The 21,727-nt window shown below is 36.8% G+C and overlaps 1 protein-coding gene across 3 annotated transcripts in view; it reads right to left on the bottom strand.

The window, feature by feature from the left end:
- DPH6 (diphthamine biosynthesis 6) overlaps positions 1 to 21,727 on the bottom strand; it is a 336,135-nt gene that overhangs the window by 109,080 nt on the left and 205,328 nt on the right. For 2 of the 3 annotated variants that reach the window (XR_006599355.1, XR_006599356.1), the window contains exons 10-12: positions 16,070 to 16,196; positions 14,581 to 14,652; positions 11,480 to 11,656 (exon numbers count right to left, since the gene is read on the bottom strand). The gene's annotated coding sequence lies outside the window, so the exon portion shown is untranslated. The remainder of the gene's footprint in view (positions 1 to 11,479; positions 11,657 to 14,580; positions 14,653 to 16,069; positions 16,197 to 21,727) is intronic. The other variant, XR_006599357.1, reaches the window with a different exon arrangement.

The raw sequence follows: 21,727 nt of genomic DNA, 5'->3' as shown, positions 1-21,727 counted from the left end.
TGAGTTTTATAATACATTCTGTAAATGTATGATGCTAGTTGTATGTAGTCAGATGGAAATAATATAATTTATTAAATATGAAATATTTTAGAATATTTTTGTAAGACTTAATGTTAATAATACATACTGGCCTTTATGACTCACATTCATTATTTCATTTCATCCAGACAACAGTAATCCAAGGTAAGGATTACTGTTACCACCTTGTTAAAAACAAGGAAAATGAGGCTCAGAGATGTTTAAGGAATTATCCTAATCATATCTACATGACAGGTGACAGATTCTTGAACCTAGCTCTCCTGAGTTAACGTCCTATGTTTTTTCCACTATAAGTAAGCTATGAGGTTATGTCTTTACAATCAGAAATACCCTGTTAAAACAGTAAAATATTCTGTTTTGGTGAAGAAAAAAATTATTCAAATTAGTGAGTTCTCAAATTAAAAAAGGTTCAATGATTACTTAGTTTTCATTTGGATATTCTGCGTTTTGGAGGAATAAGGATATAGTTGGTTTTTTGTTTGTTTGTTTGTTTGTTTGTTTTGTTTTTAAGAAGGACAGTTATATTCTTCCTTGAGTCCCAGGAGAAAGCAAGTTTGTGAAACTTAATCTGATTTATCTACTTTATTTATAGCCTATGGCCCTAGCAATAGGTAAACTGTGGTTATAATCTGGAAGATAATATTGTAGCAAAATCATGTACTACTACCATATTTGAGAGAAAGATCTTTTAAGTTGTCATTGCTTGGCAAAGTAGTACCAATATTAAGAAAACAGATACTGATGTTCTCAAGATACGACAATGTGGTTTTCTGACCGTTCATAGTCTTACTATAAACGGTTTAAATATTTTGGGGGATCAGATGCTTGGTTAACATGGTTAAATGACTTATTTATTTGATGCTTAACTGATGGAATGTATTTTGCACTGGAGGAATCTTACAGGCTGGCCAAAACCTCTCACATTTCACATGGAGAAATAGAGAATCAAGAGACATTGAGTGATTGCTCAAGATCATATACAAATTAACTTGCAGACTCCTGACTAGAACCCATGACTTCTGATTCCAAGTCCAAAGTTCTCTTCCAATAAATTACCTTATCTGATTATATCAGACTATTATTCAGTCAAAACCTTGGGTACACACAATCCAAGAGTTTAGCACATCCTCTGATGGAACATTCTTCAACAGGTAAAACATTTAAGAACAGATAGGCCCAGTATTATAAACATGTTCGCAAAGAGAAGTCCTAAGCTGACAGAAAGAGAAAATAATAAATGGCACCTTTTTCATCTCTAAACTCTCTAATACCAAGAAAACACCTTAAAGCCCTTGCCTTGGGTAAAAAATATTTGAAATGCCAAGTCCAGTTATCAATTCATCTCTATGTGTGTCGGGAAGGATTACTACAGTTAAGTATATTCTAAGCCTGTTTATACCCAGCATAACTCCTAAAGTTCCAATAAGAGTGCCTATTTTTATTTTTATTTTTGAAGTGACACTAACTTGAGAAGAAAGAAAAAGAACAAGCAAGTTTACACCATTCTTCAAAGTTCACTGCCATGAGGCTATTTTGATGGTTTAAAAAAAGAGGAAGCAGGCTGCAGCTCAATTAGATGGTCTCACTCTCACATTCTCTGCATACAAATAGCAAAGGAACTTGATGTAACAGAGTTTGCTAATCAAATCTGAAATTCTGTTTATTTATACAGTTACTGCATCCTAGAGCTGAAAATAGAGACAACTAGTTATAGAGGAACACTTTTAATATTACTGTTTCCACATCTTCATGTAAGAGTAGATGAGGAAGTTTCCTTGTATGGCGTGGCATGCAACAAGGCCAGCCTGTGTACTTGAGACTGCTTCAGAGATGTGAATGAAGGTTTTTACTGAGCATTTAATAATACTTGTTGAATAAATAAACTTGGGTGCCTCTGAGTCAGGGAGTACGCTGTTGATTCTACTATGTACAGTGAGTGCTACGCAGTGACTCTTTCTAGGGTATGTAATAATTATCAGTGACATTCCTTACACTTACAAAGGGCTCAGTAGTATTGAATGGAAAACAATGACCACAGTCTTAAAGAATGTAGAACTAGTTTTCGTGACTTTGGACTGCGGACACACTCAGCAACAACAAAATTAACATTTTCCAAACCACGTTTGTGTTCAGTTCCTGATTACTCCCATGATTTAAACCACTTAGGCTTTAAGTTTTAGATTACTCCCTTTTACATTCAATTACCACATCAGAAGGTTTATAATTGAGTTGAGATCTACCATCGCTCTACTTGCCACAAAGCCAGCTGTGTTAGAGTTTGAGGAATTTTGACACGGGCATAGAGAAAATTAGACTCTTGGCTATTGTGCTTAGACACGTTGAAAAAACCCATTAAAGGCCTCACTCACGTCAACAGAATCCTACATATATTCCTACGAAAGATCAGTTACATTTTATTTTTCAAGAATACACAAAATAAAATAACATTAAAATGGAAATAGAAAATTAGCACGACGGAAAAGAAACACATTAGTCAGACCTCAAGGGTCAACATGGTAAATCAAGTTTCATCATTTTTTTTTAATGGTTATTCTGTTATTCTTGTGTTAGGTAATGGTATTGTTGGAACAGTAAGCCCTCAACATCTGTGCACTTTGGATCACCTTAAGCCAGCTGGTTCCTCTCAAAAGTGCTCATCTTTTGTTCTTACTATGTCCTGACCTGGGCCTCTAGCCTTAAGACAGCTCTGTGCTTTCTGCAGCCAGGATATCCTCTTCAAGACTGTCAGGCAATTTCAAATGATTGATGTGCTAGTCTGGTGCTCTGGTATTTTTCCCTCAGTAAGTCTCCAGTAAATCTACAGCTCATTCTGTAAGAATGCTAATTAGATCTACTCTTACTTAACTTCATGCACATTTTTCTTCTTTTCCCGTGTCTTTGGAGGTGAGCTCGAAGTTTACAACACAGTGTGTTTCTAAGATAGTTTTTTTTTCCCCACCAAGGGAAGCAATTCAAGCAGTAAACTCGGTTGACGCTCTTCTCTCTAGAGCTGTGCATCCATTCTGCCCACCTTGAAACATGATTTCTAGGCCCACTCTGACAGTTAGTAATCATTTACCCACTGGCCTTTGAATCCCTTTCTCCTACTACTCTGTACTCTGCTAAGTCTTATTTGGATGCTGCTCTACTCCTTCCTTCGTGACCGGAGGCGACCAGCAGAGGAGACCCTGCGCTCTCATCTCGGAAGAGAACTTTATTTAGCTTCTGCTGCAGAGGGTCACAGACGGGACTCTCACCTTACGTGGGCCATGCCCCTAACTGAGACAGCCTTCTCTCAGTCAAAGCCCACGCAAGGCACAATACATATGGAAGATTAGAAAAACATATCAAATTAAAATTTACTTGTATGCAAGACAGTATTCCTATTCTTAGAAAAAAAATACACTGAACGATGTAAAAGACCACGTAACTGACGTTTAAAAGGCTCAGAAAAATGCATGTATGCACATAAAAATACACACACATATAAATACACACATAATAAATATATGTTTTCTATACACACATATACATATGCAGAGAGAGGGAGGAAGAGCAGGTGAGCACACACATCTGATAAAGGAAATGGGGCAAAGTGTCCACGACAGGTGAATCTGGGCAGAAGATATATGAGTATTCTATGTATATGCCCTGTATTCTTATATTTGTCATTTTCTGTAAGTTTGAAATAATTGCAAAATGAAGCCATAAAGAAACAAAAATTGTGCTTTAGAATCCCAATAGCTTCTACCATACAAGATATCGTCAGCTATGGTGAGGGGGCAGGGAAAGCATGAAGAAGGTAGGACAATTGGTGCAGTAGACAGAAATCTCTCAGTTTAAGTGTGTGGTAGTCAGAGAGAGAAGGCAAATACTTGGATAATCCATAATTGGAAAGGTAATTCCTGTAGAGAGGAGAATATATACATATGCCCAGAGGAGATTGCTTTCTTTATTTTTTTTATAGTTGGAGTTGAAAGATTTGGATTTTATGAAGACATAAAAAACGACTTTGTGTAGTAATGTCTATGTTATTTGTACTTCTCTACACTAAATGCAATAAATGTAACTTGAATGTAACAATACGAGGATCAACACTGTGGACAGAGTTAATATGTGCTTATCTGAAATTTAGCAGATAAAGAGATACTGCCAAAATAAACAACCGAAAGTGAGAACGGACATTCGAAGTACATTATTGTGTTACTGGAACATCTGGTACTAACACTGTCAAGTTTACATATGTTCTCAAATACTTATTTATGTAACAATCAAATGCTAAGCATTCCAGCTGCACTTGTAAACTTTTTATGAACTGAGTCATATGCACAAGCTCAGCTAAATATACTTGACAGAGGGAGGAGCGTGAGGAAACTATTAACTCTCAGAAGTGAAGTCTGATTGCAGTGGGGCCTCTGGCAATGTTACGGACCAGTGTTTGGTAGAGCTGAGCTGCTTGGCTCGTGTGAGATTGATTTCATTCTGGTGGGTAGAATCACAAATATCTAGTCAATGGTCAAAATCATGATGTGACAGCTAATTGTTTTTTTAGATACAATTTTCTCAGGAAAGAAAACTGTATACAGATTTAAAAAAAGAGAGTGGAGGACATGATGATGTAAGGTGATTAAGAAAAGGGTATTGGATTCTAAAAGTAAAAAAATATTTTCCTCAACACATTCTAGAGTCAGACAAGTGGTCTGACTGTAGCAATGCATAAATTAGAAAAGATAGCATAAAAAGACAAGGCACTTTTGCATGATGATCGTCTAATATTGCTCCCAATGAAAATTAGTTTTGTGATACTTGCCTCTTTAGAGACAGAATACACAGTAACTACCTTAAACCCTTCTGAAAGAGTAAAAACGCAAGAAGAATGGAAACAAATATTTCTATGCCCTGTTTCCTTTTCTACAAACAAAAGGAAGAAGATGGACATGGCTTTTCCCAAAGTTTGCCTAATCACTGCTTTGATTCAATTTCTAGAGTATGCAATACCACAGAAATTCACCGAGTTCTTTATTTTATGAACAGCAGACCTTAATCAAAGTGATTTCTGGCAGGTTGAGGTTAAAAGGACATATTTGGAGGGTGGGGGTAAGAATCGCTTCCACCCCCAATCTCCTGGCAGGATTCTGAAAGTTCCTTTAGAATTCACCAGATGTTTCAGAATGATTCCTTGATCTGGAGGTGTGAAGATCTGTAATCTATGTGACCCTCCTGCCGATACTTGACTTATGCCAAAACTTGACATCACAGATCCTGGGCCAGGAAAAATACTATTTCCCCTTCACCTTGTGTAGCTCTAGGAAACCTAGATTCATGTTTAACCTCCTGGGGGAACTCTTAAAAATCTCAAACCCATGCTCCATCCCAGACCAGTGAAATCAGAGTGAAATGTAGGTATCAGCCGTACTTGATTGTGCACCCAAGGTTGAGGATAAGGTTGGGCATTTTTTCAGGATCATGGGATTCGTTTTATAAAAAGGGCATCGTTTTTGCAAAATAATTTGGAAGCGGTAGGCGTTCCCCATGCTCTGTCTTTTAGTTAGGTCTGGAAATGTGGGAGTTACAAACACAATAGCTCTGACTCTTCAAACTCCATCTCTTCTCACATCTTGAGAACACCTTAAGGGCTGCTAAGGGACCGTCTGAGGATAGGTCGTCTAGCTTTCCAAGTCCTACAGCTTCCCTCATTTTAGCTGAAGAAGGGCTGAGCACGAACAATGTTTTGTTTTGTTTTGTTTTCATTTTTGACAAGTTATGAAAAAAGTTGCAAATTCTGCCTACACAACTATATTGTACAGTCATGAATGTGAAGGAGAGGGTGGGATTTAAGCAGGAGCTTAAATTATGAGCAGGACAGAACATACTAACCTTTTAAAAATACCTTTTAGGGCTTTTTGAAACAATGAAGAATATAAACATATACATATAAATTTCTTGCCAAGAAGAATAACCTGGAATTGAGCTTGAAGAAGAATGACTATAAATCCTGCTCTGCCTGGAGAGTCCCAGTTTATACCTATTGTCTCTGTGTATTACTAACAGTACCTTCTTTGATTCAGAGTGTCCTGTTTGGATTGTGAATTACACTATGAGGGATTAGAGAGTTCAGATTGAACAGAGAACTCAGTTTAAAAAGTACAGACAATGGGGAACCTTGGTGGCTCCATTGGTTCAGCAGCCGACTGGCTCGTGATCTCATGGTTTGTGAGTTTGAGCCTGCTTGGGGTTCTCTCTCCCTCTCTCTCTGTCTCTCCCCTACTTGTGCTTTCTCTCTCTCAAAATAAGTAAATAAGCTTTAAAAAAAGAGTAGAGACAAGATACATGAATTATACATAGCAAATGCTCAATAAGTATCATTTGCTGTAAGACTATCGTCATTATTATTAATTCACAAGCAACATGTTTCACAGGCAGTCTGCAAGTATTAAAAGGAAACAAAACACATACTGCCAGATTTCAACCACATCTCTACAATTGAAAATTGGTTTCCTCTGCATTCCCACAAGTGGTAATACAGTGTCATCTTTGAAAATAGAGGGCGGTTTTCTTACTCCTTTTTCTATAAAAAAATGTAATTCAAGGTAATTAAAAAGGATTTTGTCTTCGAAATGTCAGAGGGTGTGTAAGATGTAATGTAAAGATAGTTTTTAATCATTACTAAATAGATGGCCTTCCTTCTATTATTATCTAAGCTTAGCGATTTATGTTCGATGGTCTGGGACAAGAAAGCAGAAAAGAAATTAATTAAAAATGAAAAAGACAGGAATGGCATTTAGATCTGCTTTAAGTACTATCTAAAATGTTCTCTTGTTTTGACTTACTCCAGAAGGAAAACTTAAAACAATGAGTAAATGAGTATAAGTTACAAAGAGGCATATTTTAGCTCAACATAAGGATTTTTAAAATAGAGTTGTCCAACAGAATGGATTGTTTCAGGAAATGATGAGCTCCTTTGCTGAAGATATCCAAACTGAGACCGGATGAGCATATGCCAAGGATGCTGCAGGAAACATTTCTGCACTGTGTGGGAGGTTAGCCAACAGAAGATGATGCCTTAGGTTCCTTCCAATGCTAAATTGTATAAGTCCTATGACTATCGCAAACATGAATAACTACCTTAATGATACAAATCCCAAGGCCTGGTTAAGAAATTGAAAAAAAAAAAGAAAAGAAAAGAAAAGAAAAGCAACCAAAGAACGAACTTTACTCGGGTTCTAGGGAAAACAAAGCATGTGAGGAAGCTTTTTTTTTGAATGTGAAGATAAGAGAAGTTGCTACATTCTAAAAGTATACGTTTTATGATAAATGCAGTTATTTTATAAAATTTAAGGCAACCAATAAAGCATGCATTTTCAAAAGATAAATGAACTGAAGAATAAAGAACCATTTGCTGAATTACCAAATTATCCAAAATAGGATAAGAAGCTAGGCAGAAAGCCACTGAAGGAAGGTTTTCCACAGTCTCACAGTCCCATGGAGAAAAAAAAATAGAGTTCAGAAACTTATAACGGGGAGAAATCCTGATTAAAAACCCTAGGATTGCAGTTAGAAACCCAGGTATCCACAATAGCAAAGCAGAGACAAAAAAGTGGTAGATTGAGCAATTACCAAATCTGCAGTTAAATCTCAGGATCAGAATAAGGTAATCTGCCAACATTGTATTGCTCAACCAGATCCACAGAGAAAGTTGACATTATCCAGAGTCACTACAGTTTAGCAAACATAGTTTTTGATATTAATAAAACACACACACACACACACACACACACACACACACACACACACACACACACCAAAACAGGACAGGAGATAAAAACCAAATCAGTAGATGAGCGATTTATTGGAATTCTCAGGTTGGAAACAAAGAACTATGATTAATAGTTTTAAAAAATAAACGACATGAAAAATTTATAGATTCTAGAGAGGCAGAACTTATTTAGTAAATCAAATAGAATTTCTAGGACCAATAATAAGTGGAAATAAGAACAAGATTGGTGGGTTAAATACAATGTTGGAAACTGAAAGGGGTAAGTGATCTGGAAGAAACACCAGAGAGTATTTGGGTTGAAATCTGGGTAATAAAAGGAATGAAAATACTAAAAATTTTAGCTATAATATATGAATGAAAAAAAAGTATACTTCATGTTCAGACTGTGGAGGAGAAAAATAATAGGACAGGAAACAACTGAATAAATAACAGCAAAGGATTTCCAAAGTGAAAAGCACAAGGCAAAGAAAGACACATAATAGCAATACTGCTAAAAACGATAAAGGAAAAAAAAGTTGAAAATAGCCAAAGGGGAAAAATATACCTGACTTTCAAAGGTACAGAAATAAGAATAATAGTTGACTTATCAATGGAAATAATGAAAGGCAGATAATGGAATGACATTTTCAAGCTGCTGAAAGACAATTGTCATCCTGGATTTTATACCCATCAAAAATGTTCTCCAAAGTGAAAGTGAAATAGACAATAGCAGACAAACAAAAAGAAAATGAAATATCCTCAATGAAATGCATACAAAAGTTAGTTCTGCTGGCAAAAGGAAAATGATTCCATTAAGATACAAAACAGATGAACATAAGGGAAGAGAAGCAAAAATAATGTAAAAACAGGGAGGGGGACAAAACATAAGAGACTCTTAACTACAGAGAACAAACTAAGGGTTGCTAGAGGGGTGTTGGGTGGGTGGATGGGGATTAAGGAGGGCATTAAGGAGGGCACTGGTTGGGATGAGCACTGGGTATTATACTCCAGTATATTCATCTGTATATTCCAGATGAATCACTGGAATCTACTCCTAAAATCACTATTGGACTATATGCTAACTTGGATGTAAATTAAAAATAAATTAATAAATTAATAAATTAATAAATTAATTAATTATAAAAAAATAGGAAAATGATTCCAAATGGAAGCATAGAAATTCAATAGGAATAATAAAAATGTGGGTAAATATAAATGAATACTGATGGTACATAGCAGCAATTACAACACTTTCTGGGGGAATAAAATAGATGCATTAGTACAATGATTGATGACAATAACACAAAGGATGGTGATATGTAGTATTCTAAAGTCCTAGCATTGTTCAGGAAGTTTTATTTTATTTTTATTTTTTTTTCAATGTTTATTTATTTTTGGGACAGAGAGAGACAGAGCATGAACGGGGGAGGGGCAGAGAGAGAGGGAGACACAGAATCGGAAACAGGCTCCAGGCTCTGAGCCATCAGCCCAGAGCCTGACGCGGGGCTCGAACCCACGGACCGCGAGATCTTGACCTGGCTGAAGTCGGACGCTTAACCGACTGCGCCACCCAGGCGCCCCAGGAAGTTTTAAATGTATGGAATTATATTACGTTGTAATAAGATCAGACTGTATGGTGTATTCTTCAGGATAGGCACTAACCATAATAAAAGAATGTGTAATTAACAAACCAACAGGGGCACCTGGGTGACCCAGTGAGTGTTCGACTTTGGCTCAGGTCATGGATCTCACAGCTTGTGAGTTCGAGCCCCACGTCAGGCTCTGTGCTGACAGCTCGGAGTGTGAAGCCTGCTTTAGATTCTGTGTCTCCCTCTCTCTCTCTGCCCCTCCCCTGCTTGTGCCCTGTCTCTCTTTCTCAAAAATAAATAAACATTAAAAAAAAATTAAAAAAAAAAAACGAAGAGTGGGGTATAATAATGAAGGAAATCTGTTTGACCTTAAATAATGTAAAGAAGGAAAAAAAGGAACATGAAACAAGTCAAGAGAAGAAAACAGTTATACACACAAATACATGAGTAATTACATTAAAAGTAGTTGCTTTGGTTAAAAAGTATTTCACACTAGATTAAAAAATACTGTAAGAGGAGTGCCTGGGTGGCTCAGTCCGTTAAGTGTCAGACTCTTGATTTCGGCTCAGGTCATGATCTCAAGGTTAGTGGGATCAAGCCCTGTGTTGAGCCATGCACTGGGGTCTATGCTGACAGTGCAGAGCCTACTTGGGACTCTCTTACTCTCTCTCTCTCTCAAATTAAATAAATTAACTTTAAAAAATACAATCAAATGCTATTTATAATTGATATTCTTTAAATATAAGGATAGAGAGAGGAGCCTGGGTGGTTCAGTCGGTTAAGCGCCTGACTCTTGGTTTTGGCTCAAGTCATGATCTCGCAGCTTTGTGGGTTTGAGCCCCACATCGGGCTCTGTGCTGGCCTGCTTGGGATTCTCTCTCTCTCCCTCTCTGCTCCTCCCCCACTCATGCCTTCTCTCTCTCTTTCTCTCTTAAAATAAATAAACTTAAAAAAATAAATATGAGGGGCGCCTGGGTGGCGCAGTCGGTTAAGCGTCTGACTTCAGCCAGGTCACGATCTCGCGGTCCGTGAGTTCGAGCCCCGCGTGGGGCTCTGGGCTGATGGCTCAGAGCCTGGAGCCTGTTTCCGATTCTGTGTCTCCCTCTCTCTCTGCCCCTCCCCCGTTCATGCTCTGTCTCTCTCTGTCCCAAAAATAAATAAACGTTGAAAAAAAAATTAAAAAAAAAATAAATAAATATGAGTATGGAGAAAGGTTGGAAGTAAAAGGATACAAAAATATATAGCATTGTAACTCTAACCAGAAAATCTGCTGCAGTTATTCTACTTTTAAAATGGATGATAAATGATAATCCACCAGAAAGAAAACAATTCTAAATTTGCTTTCACATACCTCCAAATATCTAAAGCAAAATGGACAAAACTTAAAGGAGAAGACAAATCCTTACAACCAGTTCCATCAATTATTGGTAAAGAAGGGAAAGGAAAAATACCAGCAAAGATATAGAAGATCTAAAGAATACTTTCAACAAACCTCCTGTAAGTGGCATATATACAGCACTGCGCCCAACAGTAATAGAATGCACATTCTACATAAATGAATATGGATCATTTTCCAAAGTTGGTCATGTGGGCCATAAAGCAAGCCACAACCAATTGCAAGAGACTAAAACCATCTAGAGTACATTCTTTGACCACTACTTACTTAATTAAGCTGGAAATCAACAACTAAAAAATAACAAATATCTTTGTTTCCTATCCTAAACGAACACTACAACAAATAAGAACAACCAGAAGTTTTCCATTGCAGAAACTGATCCAGAAATTATTTTCAAACATTTAAAACCATGCTGTAAAATAAATTTGCATTGATTTTCAGCTAATTACCAAAAATCTGCAGAGCATTTGTTTTTATTAACTTTGTATAGATGAAATAATACATAAAATTGCTTAATTGTTTTTGCCAATAAATGAGGTTCCCCTCTTAAACATGTCACTCTACATACCTGGGATCACTAATATGATAAAGATTATACTTGAATTGAAAACTTTGTTATTAAAAAAGGGCCAACCTGTCAACTTCACATATTTAGTCAATTGCCACAAAAATAAGAAAACCTTAAGCACATCTACTCACCTTGATAGACTGACTGTATGGTCCAATGCCAGCAGGTGCTCAATGAGAAATACTCTGAACATGGAGGATTTCTTTGGGACGAGAGGGAGACCATCACCAATCTTCACGTCACTCTGGTGGGCAAGGCAATCTACTGAGAAACGTCTTCCTTCCAGCAACCTAGTTTCTACACGTACTCTGAAAAGTAAGCCAAATTGAAAGGAATGAGGTAAAATTAAAAAAATCAAAACCCCAAACCATGGTAATCAATGTGGAAAGATCGTTTATTGTTGTGGGTTAAGTTATCGGATGGAACCTAAACATTTTTTAAATTTTTTTTTTCAATGTTTATTTATTTTTGGGACAGAGAGAGACAGAGCATGAACGGGGGAGGGGCAGAGAGAGAGGGAGACACAGAATCGGAAACAGGCTCCAGGCTCTGAGCCATCAGCCCAGAGCCCGACGCGGGGCTCGAACTCACGGACCGTGAGATCGTGACCTGGCTGAAGTCGGACGCTTAACCGACTGCGCCACCCAGGCGCCCCTAAACATTTATTTTTTGTTCCTTTCCTAATTCTAGTGAAGCAACAGTAATACTATAAATCTAAAAATACATCTTTAGCAATGCTGCAAAGTTAGAGGGGTGCTAACAGCATACCAGAAGAGGAAGGAATTTCTGGAAGGTATGAAGCAAGACTATGAAAGAAAAACTGGGGAAAAATTGCAACAAAGTAGAGAATTTGCAAACTCAAAACAAAACAAAAACAAAGAAAGGATATTACATTCAACAATTATAACTTTCACCTCTTTGCTAGTTCACATGGGGTGATGTAAAAGTTAGTCTATTTAACCTCCAGTTCACTAAACTGATCTTCAGCCTGTTCTATTATTCAGCCTGAGTGATTTTTTTAATGTTTATTTTAATTTTTGAGAGAGAGAGAGAGAGAGAGAGAGAGAGAGAGAGAGAGAGGCAGAGAGAGAGGGAGACACAGAATCGGAAGCAGGTTTCAGGCTCGGGGCTGTCAGCACACAGCCCGACATGGGGCTAGAACACATGAACAGCGAGATAATGACCTGAGCCGAAGTCAGATGCTTAACTGACTGAGCCACCCAGGAGCTCCTGGCCTGAATGACTTTTAAGAAATCACTAATAATTTCATTTTCATAGCAGCTTTTTATTTTTTTCAATTTTCCAAGTTTATTTCTTTTAAGAGAGAGAGAGAGAGAGAAGGGAAAAAGAGAAGCCTAAGCAGACTCCACACTCAGCATGGAGTCCACCGTGGGGCTCACTCTCACGACTGTGACATCATGACCTGAGTCAAAATCAAGAGTTGAATGCTTAACCGACTGAGCCACCCAGGCACCCCCATAGCAGCTTTTCAAAAAAGCTATTATCTACCTCGGGTGCCTGGGTGGCTCAGTTAAGCATCAGACTTCAGTTCATCTTATGGTTCGTAAACTTGAGTCCCTCTCAGGGGAGCACGAGCCCTGCTTTGGGTGAGCCCTGCTTCTCTATCTCTCTCTCTCTCCCTCCCTTTCTCTCTCTTCCTCTCTGCCCCTAGTGGGATTCACTCTCTCTCCCTCTTGCTCTGCCCCTCACTCACTTGCACCCTCTCTCTCAAAAAAAAAAAAGAATATAAAAAAATTAAAAAAATATTATCTACCTCAATGTCACTAAAGATATTAAATAGAATAATTTTGAAGTTTTCTTTATTTATCAAATTAACTTTGTTTCCACAAAAGTTCCATTGTTTTATTTGTTGAGTTCCTTGCCTCTTTGTGCTTGTGTTGGTTATTCTTGAATTTTGGTTCTTGGTTATCTACTCATATTTATATGCAAGGATCTTGATTACTGAATATTGTTACCTGGAGTGTATTTCAAGTGACAATGTTCACCGGAACATTGTTCTGACAGCAAAGATGATTCCCTGGTGTTGGCTACACTTACAGGCGGGTTTGTGTATATACCATACCTTTTTGGTGGACACATTCCCTTGTTTTGGGGGCCCCACTAATCAGAAGAGACCCTATCCCATTAAAATCTCCTTTGGGACTCTCTCATATCATATTTAGTTTTCCCAGTTTGTGGCTTTATCCTGTACTTAGTAGAGTCAGCTACTTTGAAAGCAGAGTGCTGGTATAGTTGTTCTAACACCTTGTAATTAATTGGCCAACCAGACATAGCCTATTCCTCTCAGTTCCTTATAGCTGCTAATCATGGGCTTATTCCTTTTGTTTTGGAAGATCTTTTCCATCTCTATGGAGCTTTGTTGGGATATGCCATCAGTCTTATCCTATTTGCTTTGTATCTTCCAGAAATTTGTACTTCTGATAGACCCCTTCCCTGCTTTCTGTAGTTGCTATGGATTTATTATTGTTTTATATTTCTTGTGTCAGTTCAATAGAATTCTGATAGGGAGGAAAGACAAAAGCTGTCAAAATGTTCAGTCAGTTCTCTTGAACCAGTATATAAATTTCTGTCAACTCACTCTAACTGAATGAGCAATTAAACAAATGTAATCTGATAACACTTTCTAGTTTACTGAAATGGGAGCCATCCATCTTAATTCCAACTCTCCATTAACGTTTTAGTAAATTCACTTAGACTCTGCTTTTCTAACCTTTCTTCAATATTAAGAAGTACACTGTCCCACTCCCCAACTCTTTCTCTCTTTTGTATCTCTAATCTTTCTCCTGTGGGTCCTTCTTTTCTTCTACAACTGATGATAAATCTTCCCTATCCCCCAAATAGCTCCTCAATTCAACCTCTCTCCTATCCTTCACAGCCCTTTCATTAACTCTAAGCCCTATAGCGATGAACACTGCCAAATAGTCACTCTTGAGGAAGTTTTCCTTGGAGTTCCATGATCCTATCTCTTAGTTTGAAGTTAGTGGGATAATGGGGAGTGGAAAGAGCATAATGCCAAAGATAGAGAAGAATCATGAAAATTCATCAGGAATGGGGAAAGGATGGAAAACAATGCTGGAGCCTTCATAAGTCAAAACCTATGTTCTTTCTTTTCTTAGTCTTCATCTGCAGCAATGAACACCACTGAACCCTCTCTCTGAATGTAACTTCCTTAGAATTCCATGGTATTATTTGAACTGGGTCTTCTTCTCACCTTTTTGACAATTCCTTCTTAGTCTGAAGGTAGTCATACAATGCAGGAGGTTTCTACAATATGGAGTATAATCTGTAGGAGAGTCAAAGGTTAAAAAAAATTCCTTGAAATTCATCAGAATGTGGAAGGAAAATATAGAAAATAGGACAAACAGGAAAACAGGCTGGAAGTAATATAAAGTAAACGGTGGACTTGGCTGGTCAGTGGGTTAACTCTGGGCTTCAGAGCCACTGAAGTCTGTGTAGGAAGTTGTAATCTTAGTGTTGTCTACACAGTAGAATGGCTGGCAGATGTCAGGTACTTGAGCCCCTATCTGTAAAGCACCCAGTGAGCATTTCTTATCTCATTTGCCTAATAGTAATAGAGATTCTCATATCCTGGTCACTGTTCACTAGTTCTGGGGTGAAATGGGTAGCCTGCTCATGCCTGAAAGCTGTTCACTGTGCCACCTGAAATAGGCCCAAAGCAAAGCAGATGTTCCTGGTTTCCCTGGGTAATGCCAGAATACTCTGATCATTCCTTTATCTCCTGCCTACTAAGTACTAAAACATTTTCTCATTTGTAAATCACTTTCTGCTTATTAACCTGTGCTGGGCCTTGGGTTGTTTCACAAAATTATATTACCTAATTCTTAGAGAGTTAGAGTCTCTAAGTCTAAGAAAAATCTTTTTCCTTTCTTTCTTTTAAAAGATGTATCTCCCTGGAATAGTGTTTTGCATAAAAATTAAATGACTCCCAGTCTCTAGAAAACTTCCCAGAAAATCAACTTTTCTGTCAAATTACTTTAAGCATTTTCTGTGATACAATCAAAACCATTTTCTTTTTCTTCCTTGATTTACTTTGAAGGTTAAGTAATTCAAAAATAATTGAAAAATATGATTAAATATTAGTCAATTTCCTTGGTCAGTCTTATATAGTCAAAAAAAGAACAAAACATGTGGTGTTCAGTTGTTTAAAAGTATGTCTGAAACCATTTATTTCAAGGATAAGGAAACCAGGCCAAGTTGGACCATTTGAAAATGAACATAGATTGGAAGCAGAGGTGAGGGGAGAGAGTAAGAGGAAGAGTGTACTAGCTCTGCAAAGATGCCTTCTTGACCTCATTGCCAGTACCTCTCTCCAGTATTAATTTTCCTCTGCATATATTCCAGAATTCCTTTACTTCTCAAGCCATACCATGCATGCATGTCTCTCTGTGTGTGGATTACTGACAATGGTTGTTAAAGAACAGTAAGAATGGCCATGTAAGATAGGGATAGAAAAGAAGCCTGTGATAACAAATTGTGCTAGGAAACATGAAAGACACATACATTTGGAAAGCAACACAACCACTCTACTAATGGGAGAGAGCACGATAAAGGGCAGGCTTGGGAGCCAGACAGAGCACGGCATGAAACTGGAACGGGGATTTCAATGAGATAACCAGAGAAGTGCCTCATGTCAGGCATTTGGGCAACTTTCTCTTCACATGACAGCAATAGTTACCTACCTCGCAGGCAGACAGAGGTGAATGTGGTCACATATGCTGAGTTAGCAGCCGGGATATTCTTCACGCTTTTTCAGATAGGTGGACCAAAATGATATCTTTAAATTTCATTTCCCTAATTTAATAGGAGCTGCAGAAGAAAAGAGATTTTCATAAGTTCAGGAAAATTGTAATTAAAATTCTTCTTCTAAACAATTATTGGTTTTATTTTGAGCAGGCTTCATAGAAAATATATTCCATATATTATATATATTTCTCATAATGTACTACTGTGACTGTAGCACTTGGTGATGAAATAATGCAGAGGTTGGCAAACTTTTTCTGTAAAGGACTAGATAGTAAATATTTTAGGCTTTGCGGGACAAGAGGCAAAAATGAAGACATTATATAGAACATAATACATTTTGGAAAATCTAACAAAATGTAGACAACAAATTGATTTATTAGCAAAATTCAAAATACAACAGTAATAATTGAAACATTAAAAAATACGTCGATTAATGAGAAGAATGGAGTTTTCTTTTCTTTTGGGATAACACTTCACTCAATAAACTTTCAACGTTAGTATTCCTGACATCAAAATGGTTGCAAAAGGTCATCTGTAAAAATCATTCTTAGCTTGTGGGTGGTATCAAAAAGGCAGCAAACTGGCTTTGGTCTAAGAGCTTTAATTCATTGAAGCAGTACTCAGCTCTAAAGCTATCATGATTTGGCCTTTTATAAAAATTAAAGTGTGACTTTAAACTTCAGGTTTTAGAAAATCAATCAATTATAATTCACCAATTTTTTTCCTGATAAATTTTATATTAATAACATTAAATAAATGAATACATTTTTAAATGTTAACATTATGGAAAAACAATCTATTGGTTTATATTTTAGCATACTTCCAATGAGTAATCTCAATGCTTTTAATAACTCATCCCTTAGTGAACAATAGCCAGAATAAGGAAAGAAACCATTACCCAAATTTCAATTAAAACAAATTGATCTTATTTTTGACCTCTGAAATTTCTTTTTAAAAAAATTTTTTTTTCAACATTTATTTATCTTTGGGACAGAGAGAGACAGAGCATGAACGGGGGAGGGGCAGAGAGAGAGGGAGACACAGAATCGGAAACAGGCTCCAAGCCATCAGCCCAGAGCCTGACGCGGGGCTCGAACTCACGGACCGCGAGATCTTGACCTGGCTGAAGTCGGACGCTTAACCGACTGCGCCACCCAGGCGCCCCTTGACCTCTGAAATTTCTTGTAATGCCCTTTATGCTAAATCTGACATTAGAACACTTTCTATTTGATTTGCCTTAGATTGTAAATACTAGAAAATTAAGATAAATACAATTTTCTTCAAGATTGTTGATTATTTACATATATTGCTATCACTTACTTTCTCCAAAGCTCTAGAAAATAATGAGATAAATCTTCATGGAAACAAACACCAAAAGGATTTAATGTGATAAAGAAGCTAGAAACCAGAACCACATCTGAGGAGACTGAACATTACAAATAAAACAGAAAAGGGCAATAAAATTCTTGCGATGAAGTTAATCCTGGGATGACCACTGACTTTATAGAACTCAGTTGTTAAGGAACTTGGGAGAAATTCTCTCTCCTTTAAGGTGATTCAGTTAGAACTGAGAATCACAAAGAATGCTGAGAAGATAACTGAGCAGCTAATTATCAGTAAAGTGACAAAAGGAATAGGTTTTAATATATATGATATATTCTGAATAAAAGAAAATAGCTACAAAACAAAATAATAACTTACAAACAGTTCCATTTGAGGATCTTAAGCTGTTTTCTAAATTAATATTATGTCATTCTTACACACTAAAAAATTATGTCAAAATAACAATTTATTTCTTGTGCCAGCAAACAGTGATATTCTTTTCTTGCCAGATCCATTTATTTGGGCCGGGGCAGGGCACTAACTTCTCTTATTCAACATTCATTGGTGATAGTCTTTCTTAAAGTACTAAGAAAATGAATTAAAATTATTCTAATGTGTTATAGCTTGATATGCAAGTTAATACTTAAAAGTAAGCCAAAGATAAAAGGTTAAAAGTGAGATCTCTAAGCAAGGATTAAATATTTAGTCTTAAAATTAAAAAAAATCCCATTTATTAGAACTTCTGGCTATAAGAATTCCGAAATATTTGACTATTGGAAAGATTTTTGAGTTTCATTCTTTATATTTTTCAAAGAAGGCACTGCTATTTTTCCAAGTTCAAGTATAATTCTGCTCAAGAATAGAGATTGGGCCCAGATGAGCTCTTGCCGTTCCTTTCTGGTTGGTGCTCGTTTGTTAAATGTGGCACTCAACAGCATTTACACCTAGGAGACAGAGGATACCATTATAAAGCAGAGAATCTGAAGCTCCCATGTCAGAATCCTTCTCCAACTGCTCCTAGTCTAGAAGTAACAGAGAATTAGAAACTTCCCTCACTCACATCTATGTTTTCAATAGGTCTGACAGCTGGAGATCTTGAATTGAAACTCATGTTATACAAAATATGTCTACTTTTAGGATTTGGAATTTTCAACCCACAGCTATTCCCTGAGGATGACAAACAGGTGATAAAAGATACCTGACCCACTTGCTGGCAACACCTGGCTGGTTTGCTTGCCTACTGAGAACACTTGGGATGGAGCTGCTTCCACTCTTGATGGTCTAGGGATACTGAAGTCCTTGCACTACGACGCTGAGAATACTAGGTGTCCTGATTATATGCAGCTATCCCCACGAACAGTAGTAGATAAGAGATGGGCTGAAAGGTCCACTATTATCCATAGCTCCCCAGAAGATGAAGGCTATCTGCTACTGTGGCAATATCCTTTTTCCTCCCAACAAGTCTGTAGTGGGTCAGTGTGCTAAGGAATGCTACTCTGGGAGCATCAAGATGCACTTCACTGCTTTTTAATTCTTTGGAGATTATCCTTTTCATTATCCCATTGGGCTATCTGGATTTATGACATGTTAATGCCAAGAATTTTCAACTAGGAATTTCTAGCTGAAAATATAATTTTTGTCATAGAAATTGATTTGCAAGAAAAAGTTTGTTTAGTCATGCACATGTTATGGAAAAATGATTTGAGACAGCTACTTGTGAAAATTTACCTTGCCAGCAACTTTGTCAGAATCTGTTACCCTGCTAACTTTATAAGCAAGAAACAATGTAACCGCAACATTTAAAGTGCTTGGTCTCTTGAATTCAGAAAATTCTCTTTCAACTAGACTATATTGAAAAAAAAAAGTGTTATGGATACTTTAAAAATATATTCTTTATCATTTTTGTGTATCCTAAATATCTTGAAAATTTGAATAACTATAGAAAGCTATACCTTACCATATTAGTAAAAGTAAAAGATATTAATAATAGTTTGTGCAAATTTTGACAAGTGTGTGAGAAAAGTTGGAATTCATGCACATTTTATAGGCATATAAATTGGTTCAACGTTTAAAAAAATTTTTTTAACGTTTATTTATTTTTGAGACAGAGAGAGACAGAGCATGAACAGGGGAGGGTCAGAGAGAGGGAGACACAGAATCTGAAACAAGCTCCAGGCTCTGAGCTGTCAGCACAGAGCCCGATGTGGGGCTTGAACTCATGGAGCGTGAGAACATGACCTGAGCCGAAGTCGGACGCTTAACCGACTGAGCCACCCAGGAGCCCTTGGTTCAACGTTTTAAAACAGTAATTTAACCAAATGTTTAGAGTCCATATTTGGAATATGAAAGATACAACTTTTGGAAGATAACAGGGTCTTCATGACTTTGAGATAGGGAAATATTTTTCTTAAATGAGACACAAAAAGCATTAACCTTTTTTAAAAGACAAAAAAAAAAAAAGAAAAAAAGAATAAATTGTTCACCAAAAGACATCACTGAGAATGAAAAGGGAAGCCACAGTATAGAAGATGATATTGCAATACACATCTCTGACAAAGGGCTTACATTTAAAATAGTAAGAAGGCTCTTAGTGATCAATTAAAAAGTATGACAGATAATCTTGTAAAAAATGTACAAGAGACTTACACAAACACTTTAGGATTTCCAGATGGCTAAAAAGCAAGCAATCACAGGACTACTAATTAATACAATGAGATACCACCAGGAACTCACTAAGACGGCAAGTATTAAAAAGACTGACATTGTAAGTGTTGGTGAGGCTATGGGGTAAATGGAACTCTACTAAACTGCTGGTAGGAATTCAAATTGTTTCACACACTTTAGAAAACCCAGCAATTCTACTCAATGAGAATGCATACACATGTAAACAAAAGTTCCATAGAAGAGTATTCATAGCACAATTATTTGTAATAGCCATTTAATGCTCAAAAGTCCATCCTAGAATGGATAAAGTGTAGTATATCCATACAAAGGAATACTCTTCAGAAAAAGATTTAAAAGAAAAGATGAACCCAAGCTGTCTTTACAACAACATGGAAGACTCTCATCACCATAATGTTGTGAGAAATGAAATGAAAGAAGCCAGGCACTTCGGATTCTGTGTCTCCCTCTCTCTCTGCCCCTCCCCCACTCATGCTCTGTCTCTCTCTCTCTCTCTCTCTCTCTGTCAAAAATAAATAAACGTTAAAAAAAATTAAAAAAAAAAAGAAAGAAAGAAGCCAGGCACAACAGAATACCTGAGAATGAACGTTTTCATTTGTGTAGTGTTCAAAAACAAGCACTCCTAATTACCTGTGGTATTAATTGTGAGAACAGTGCTCACCTTCAGAAGGGGAAGGAATGGTGACTGGGAAAGTCACAAAGCTGAGGGGAGGACTTCTGCAGTCCTGATAAAGTTTTATTCCTTGGCCTGCATAGCAATTATGCAGGTGTGAGCACTTTGTGAAAATTCACTCATCTGTGTATTTGATTCTTGCTCTTTGTGTTAATACATCAACAAAATGATACAAAGCAGTTGTATGGATTTCACTAAAGTGATTCTCCCAATATCATTTCATTCATGCACAGGTGACTGGACAGACACATTTCTTCCAGCTTCTCCATTTGCACAGCTACCGTCTTCTAATAAGTTTTGGTCATGTCACCTGTATTTTTAAACATTTTCTCTCATCATCCTTTCTATGTTACTGCATTTGTCTTTTTCTTTGAAGTGGTAGATAATAACCCTGAGAGCATCCAAGAGTAGTTTTGGGTGGAAGTTTTAGTCTGAATGATCATGTCTTCTCAAACTAAGGACAATTTTCTTCTATTTTATAAAATATCTCTCCTCTACCACCAATTTGTGTTCTGTTTATTTTAAAGTGGGGCCCACATTTTTCTTCCATATCTCTCAACTTCTCTTCCATATTTTCCAGTTTGTTATATATTCTGGGCCACATCCTTGACAGGTGGGAAATTATTAGATTATAAACTTGTTCTTCTGTTTTGAACTATATGATATGTCTCTGAAAGTCAGATTAACATATACTTGATTTCAGGAATCCAAGTAGCTTTCTGAATGAATTTATCAATATTTTTGGAAACACCTGGATTTTCATTGAATTTTTGAGTTTTTTCACTCACATATATTATTCAAACACAGTGAAAGAATAAAGGAAAAATAATGAAGACAATGCTCATGGATGAGTTTGAAAAAGATGCCAAATTCCGCCTTGTCAAATGTTATACAATGCAGACATTAAGTAATTAAG

Source organism: Felis catus, chromosome B3 (assembly GCF_018350175.1).
Source record: "Felis catus isolate Fca126 chromosome B3, F.catus_Fca126_mat1.0, whole genome shotgun sequence".
Lineage (NCBI taxonomy): Eukaryota > Metazoa > Chordata > Mammalia > Carnivora > Felidae > Felis > Felis catus.
Note: the sequence above shows the minus strand (reverse complement) of the source record. Positions and strands in the feature narration are given on the sequence as shown.